General features: G+C 43.6%; 1 pseudogene; it reads right to left on the bottom strand.

Moving 5' to 3' along the window:
- Positions 1-264: 264 nt before the first annotated feature.
- On the bottom strand, positions 265-2,600 carry LOC101030048 (actin, cytoplasmic 1-like; annotated as a pseudogene).
- Positions 2,601-6,271: the final 3,671 nt, after the last annotated feature.

Below are 6,271 nucleotides of genomic sequence, written 5' to 3'. Positions count from 1 at the left end.
ATGCGGTGGCTTTTGGGAGGGGAAGGACTTCCTGTAACAATGCATCTCACGCTATTTGGAATGACTATTTTCAAAAAAAGAACAGTGTACAATCAAAGTCCTCGGCCACATTGTAGAACTTTGGGGGATGCTCGCTCCAACCGACACTGTTCCAGTTTTTAAATCCTAAGTCAAGCCACAAAACAAAACAAAACAAAATAAAAAAACGAATAAAGCCATGCCAATGTCATCTTGCTTTCTGCGAAAGTTAGGTTTTGTCAAGAAAGGATGTAACACGACTAAGTCACAGTCCGCCTAGAAGCATTTGCGGTGGATGATAAAGGGGCCGGACTCCTTGTGCTCCTGCTTGCTGATCCACATCGGCTGGAAGATGGACAGCGAGGCCAGGATGGAGGTGCCGATCCACAGGGAGTACTTGCGCTCAGGAGCAATGATCTTGATCTTCATCGTGCTGGGCGCCAGGGTGGTGATCTCCTTCTGGAACCTGTCGGTGATGCCAGGGTACACGGTGGTACCACCAGACAGCACTGTGTTGGAGTACAGATCTTTGCGGATGTCCATGTCATACTTCATGTCGGAGTTGAAGGTGGTTTAATGGATGCCACAGGATTCTATGCTCAGGAAGGCTGATGGTGATAAACGGGCCATCGGGCAGCTCATAGCTCTTCTCCAGGGAGTAGCTGAAGGCCGCCGTGGCCATCTCCTGCTTGAAGTCCAGGGTGATGTAGCACAGCTTCTCCTGGATTTTCCCGCTCGGCCTTGGTGGTGAAGCTATAGCCACGCTCAGTGAGGATCTTCGTGAGGTAGTCAGTCAGGTCCCAGCCAGCCAGGTCAAGACACAGGATGGCCATGGGGACGGCATACCCCTCATAGATGGGCACAGTGTGACTCCATCACTGGAGTCCATCACGATGCCAGTGGTATGGTTGGAGGTGTACAGGAGCAGCATGACCTGGATGGCCACTTACATGGCTGAGGTGTTGAAGGTCTCAAACATGATCTGGATTATCTTCTCGTGGTTGGCCTTGGGGTTCAGGGGGGCCTCAGTCAGCAGCAGGGGGTGCTCCTCAGGAGCCACATGCAGCTCGTTGTAAAAGATGTGGTGCCAGATACTCTCCATGTCATCCCAGTTAGTGACAATGCCATGCTCAGTGGGGTCCTTCAGGGTCAGGATGCCTCTCTTGCTCTGGGTCTCGTCACCCACATAGGAATCTTTCTGACCCATGCCCACCATCACGCCCTGTGCCTGGGGGGACCCACGATGGGGGGGAAGACAGCCCTGGTGGCATCGTCACCCACAAAGCCGGCCTTGCACATGCCGGAACCATTGTCAAAGAGTTTATCCATATCATCATCCACGGTGAGCTGGCGGCACGTGTGGGTGGGTGGCCCCTCAGGCGAGGCTCTGTGCTCGCGAGGCAGATGCAGTCTTGGTGGTTGAAAACTTCATGTTTCTGAAAACTCAGCGTGTTTTCAAAGTTCATCCATGTTATAACATATATCAGAATTTCATTCTTTTTTATTCTGCTTTCCTTTTATCACTACTGTTAATTAGAACACTCTGGCAAAGAAATATCCCCTACCATCCTGAAGGTGCCATTTGGGAAAAAGAAAAAAACCCAAACCATTGGCTCTGAAATAAAGATCAAATATGAAATCATCTGTAAATGAAAATGGTCAAGATTGATACATTATTCCCTCTCTGACCATGATGGTTACATCTCTTAGAAACTCTTTGTTTATAGAATTCACGGTTGAAGAACAGATGATCTTGTGTGAAAAGGGACCAAAATAATGAATGAAGTCCTTCTGCATATTCATCTCAACTAAAATTAAACCAGCAAATACACTGCACTAAATAAACTAAGCATGGCATTTTCCTCTCCTTGATTACTGACAACCCAGATGCTCATTGTGTCTCACAATCCAGTTATAGGGAAAACATGGCAGCTGCAACAAGACTTGGAATGATTTACTCTTCAGGTTCACTCAGTGTGAAACTCCTGGCAATGTCGAATAATTTCTAAACGTTTGTGTGAGGCCTGGAGTTTCTCTTAAGGGTGAACTTGCATCCATAAAGGGATTGCTACATCACTAGAATCTTAGAATCCATATGCGTAAGCTGGTGAGTGAAACACTTGCCAACATCAATATTCATCAACGAAGTGCAAGAAAGAGCATCAAGAAAGGCCTGCCCTACTCTGGGATCACTGGTCAGGTCTAAGAAGCTGTGACACGCATCCAGCTGATTGTAAGTGTTCAGGACAAACCACTTTGCTAGAACCGCAATGCGTGACAGCTGTGGAAGGGAACGGAAGGAAACAGGAGTGGATAGAGGAGACACCCACTTGTGTGGCAGCCTTAACTGACACCCTGACCACCACCCTGGAGCTGTACAGCCTGTCAAGGGTTCTCCTGCATTGAGTCATTACTGCGGGGTCGCCACATGCCACACTGCATGATGTGAGCTGCCCCTGGCAGGACATAGCCTTGGAGAAGGCATCTCTCCACAACTGAGGCAATCTCTGAAGCTGTCCACTGACTGCGCACCCACCAACTGGAGCACCAAGTCCTTCCTGGAAGGGGATCTGGGGGTGCATCTCCACGTCCACCAGAATCACTTAGGGGACCATTTTCACTCCGCTGAAAAATTATCGTTAAGCTTCTCTAAGGGCAACACATTAACAGGGATAGAGAAAAACTTCTGGTATCCGTTGCCTCCAACTTCCCTCAGCTAAGCCACACCTTTCCAGCATTAAGGAGTTGAGAATGCATTTGGGACTCTCTCAATTCTCTTGGCTGGGTTAGGAGGAGAATTATGTGATATTTTCACTGGCGTGAGGGTAAATCATGTTCAATGAACAGGAAAGAGGGGAGGAAAGTTGTTGCAATTTGTGAGGACTGACCTGAATATATTAATAATATCGATAAATGTTTGCGTTTCAAAACTGGGAGAAAATTAATCACCCTATATTTGTGGGTTAATAGATGGGTGATGAGATGGCATCAACTTAGTGTTTAAGAGCATAATTTTTAAAATCTTTAAAAAATGTTGGGCTCATGACTGTAATCCCGGCACTTTGGGAGGCTGAGGTGGGAAGATCACTTGAGCTCAGGATTTTGAGACCAGCCAAGTTTGAGATCAGACCCTGTCTCCAACAAAAACAAAAAAAAGTTAGCTGGATGTGGTGGTGCACACCTGGAGTCCCAGCTACTCGGGAGGCTGAGGCAGGAGGATTGCTTGAGCTTGGGAGGTCAAGGCTGCAGTGAGCTGTGATCACGCCACTGCACTCTAGCCTGGGCAATAGAGCAAGGCCCTGTCTCAAAGTAAATAAATAAATAAATAAAAATAAAAAATTTTGTTGTGTGAAGATTTTCAAACATATATATAAACAGGGAGAATAATATAAGAAACTCCTTTGTACTCATCATTCTGATTCAAAAATTATAAACACAAGGTCATTCTAGTTTCATCCGTATTTCTAGCCACTCCTCTCCCCCAGTGAATTATTTTGGAACAAATCCCAGACAACATAGTATTTCACCCATAAATATTTCCCTCTAAAATATAAAGAATAGAAAAACCCACAATAACATTAACATATTGAAAAAACCGAATTTGATTTTGATCAAATACCCATTCCGTAATTGCTGTGAATTCCCTATGGTCCTAAAAATATTTTTTGACTGTTTGTTGGAATCAGAACCCAAGTAAGGGTCATACATTAAAATTGATTATGTCTCTTAAGTTTCTTTCAATTCATGGGTTTTCCTTTTCATCTCATTTTTTTATTGCTCACAACTTACTTGCCAAAAAAATCAGGTTGTTTTTCCTGTAGAATTTCCCATGGCCTGGAATTTGCTCATTACGTCCTACGTCCCCATCATGTTGTTTAACATGTTCCCTTTTTCTTGTAGTTTCTTTAACGGTTAGTGAGGTCACGAGGCTTGATGAGAAGCAGGTTTGTTTGTTTGTTTGTTTTTAGCAAGACTGTAGGGGGTGGTGTTTACTTTCATTGTAAATTGTGCAGCTGGTAATATCTAGCTGTCTCCTTTTTGTGGTGTTAGTATCTGTTGGTGATCCTTCCCTATGTAGAGTAATTCACAGGAACTGCAAAGTGATACTCCTCTGATTCTCATTCCTTCTAATGAGCTGACTATGAAGAGAAACTTCTTGTCAGTAGTTTGCACAATTAAAATAAATAAGTAAATATACATATTTCATGTAAGTAAATCAATAAGTAAACACACACACACATTTTGGGAGTACTTTTTTTTTTTAGGAATGGAATGGCAGGATAAAGTCTTGATTCTTCTTCTTCTTTTTTTTTTTTTTTTTTTTTGAGTTGGAGGTTGGCTCTTGTCACCCAGACTGGAGTGCTGTGGCATGATCTTAGCTCACTGCAACCTCCCTTCCCAGGTTCAAGTGATTCTCCTGTCTCAGCCTCCCAAGTAGCTAGGATTACAGGCACCTGCTACCTCGCCTGGCTAATTTTTGTATTTTTAGTAGAGACGGGGTTTCACCATGTTGGCCAGGCTGGTCTTGAACTCCTGACCTAAGGTGATCCACCTGCCTCAGCCTCCCAAAGTGCTGGGATTACAGGCGTCAGCCACCACACCTAGCCTGTCTTAGTTCTTCTTTAAAAATTTACCAATTTTGCTAGGCGCAGTGGCTCACTCCCTGAAATCCCAGCACTTTGGGAGGCCAAAGCGGGTGGATCAAAGCTGGAGTTAGAGACCAGCCTGGCCAACATGGTGAAACCCCATCTCTATTAAAAACTCAAAAATTAGCTGGGCCTGATGGTGCGTGCCTGTAATTCCAACTACTCAGGAGGCTGAGTCAGGAGAATTGCTTGAACTCAGGAGGTGAAGGATGCAGTGAGCCGAGATCATGCCACTGCACTCCAGCCTGGGTAACAGAGCAAGACTCTGGCTCAAATAAAATAAAATAAAATTTACCAGTTTTCAAAACAATCATGGTTTCCTGGTGTCTTCTACAGTAATTAAATTTGTCAAGTAACTGTGTTTTAAATTCACTTTATAGTAGGCTTAAACTACCCACAGTTTAGATTCAAGTGCATCATTTGGTTGTGCGTTCTCAGATTTAGCAAAATGAAGACAAGTGTGCTCTCATTTATCTAAGAAAGGTATTTGCTTGAATATTTTTTAAAAATTAGAAGGATAAATCATTTTAAAAAGAGGTTACTTGCGAGGCAGAATAAAATAACATGAGGGGGAAAGAATAGAGGCTGTATTTTTATAGATTTGACTTGAAAACCAAGTTCACATTTTACATCATTATAGACAATATTAAAGAAAAGCAGTCTTTAAAACTCAAAAGAACATAACTTTTGAAGACCGCTTCTACCACTTCAGAACTGGAGGGCCCTTTGGTAGGTTACATAACCTCAATAAGCCCCACCTCACTCATCTCTAAAATTGGGATAACTGTAATGATTTTCTCCTTGCCTTAATAAGCAGATTAAATAATGTGCACTAAATCCACTTAACACGGTACCTGGCACAAAGCAAGTTTCCAGAATATTTTAGCTGTTATTTGTAACCCTAGAACTCAGAGTAATTTGGAAGCAAGTATCCATTTTATGTAAAGATTCTCCCTGAGAGTCTTTGCAGTAATACTCTTCATACATGCAGCCTTTGGAATGAGGAATCCAAAGATCCTGAGATTCTTTTAAGTACTGAGATCTCTCAAGATATTTAAATATTTTATTCACAAAAATTTAGTTTTTCAGAAATGGCTCCTACAGCCTCAAGAAGAGGAGTAGTGGTTTCTACTAGCCCAGCCCAGAGAATCTGCTAAGGGCCGATTCTAACTCACTCCCGTGAAGAGGAGGCAAAGGAGCTTCCTGTCTCCTTGAAAGGAGAAGCTTCTAGAATTCCACACCTAGAAGGCAAGGGCCTTCCTTGGTGGGGAAAGTGAGACCTGGCTGGAGGAAACCTTCCTTTCACAAGGGCCTTGGCCCAGCCAGGCTGGTTTTGATTCTATCATGTCTGTCCTCCATTACCTACATACTTATAAGTGTAGTCTCTTCCTGTTATGAGTCTGAAGGGGGAGGGTATCAATATATGGTTGGTAGGGACATTCCTGAGAGCCTTTTCCCCACACCAGGATGTCTAGCAATAGCTAAACTCTACATTAAAGTGACTTGGAGGTATATAAAAATGTCCCACTAAACCCAGACTAAACGGGATTAGACCCAACTCATGCTTCCTTTACCTGGATCCTGAAATTGCTCTCAGACACCTAAAA

This window comes from Saimiri boliviensis, chromosome 11 (assembly GCF_048565385.1).
Source record: "Saimiri boliviensis isolate mSaiBol1 chromosome 11, mSaiBol1.pri, whole genome shotgun sequence".
Taxonomy (NCBI): Eukaryota; Metazoa; Chordata; class Mammalia; order Primates; family Cebidae; genus Saimiri; species Saimiri boliviensis.
Note: the sequence above shows the minus strand (reverse complement) of the source record. Positions and strands in the feature narration are given on the sequence as shown.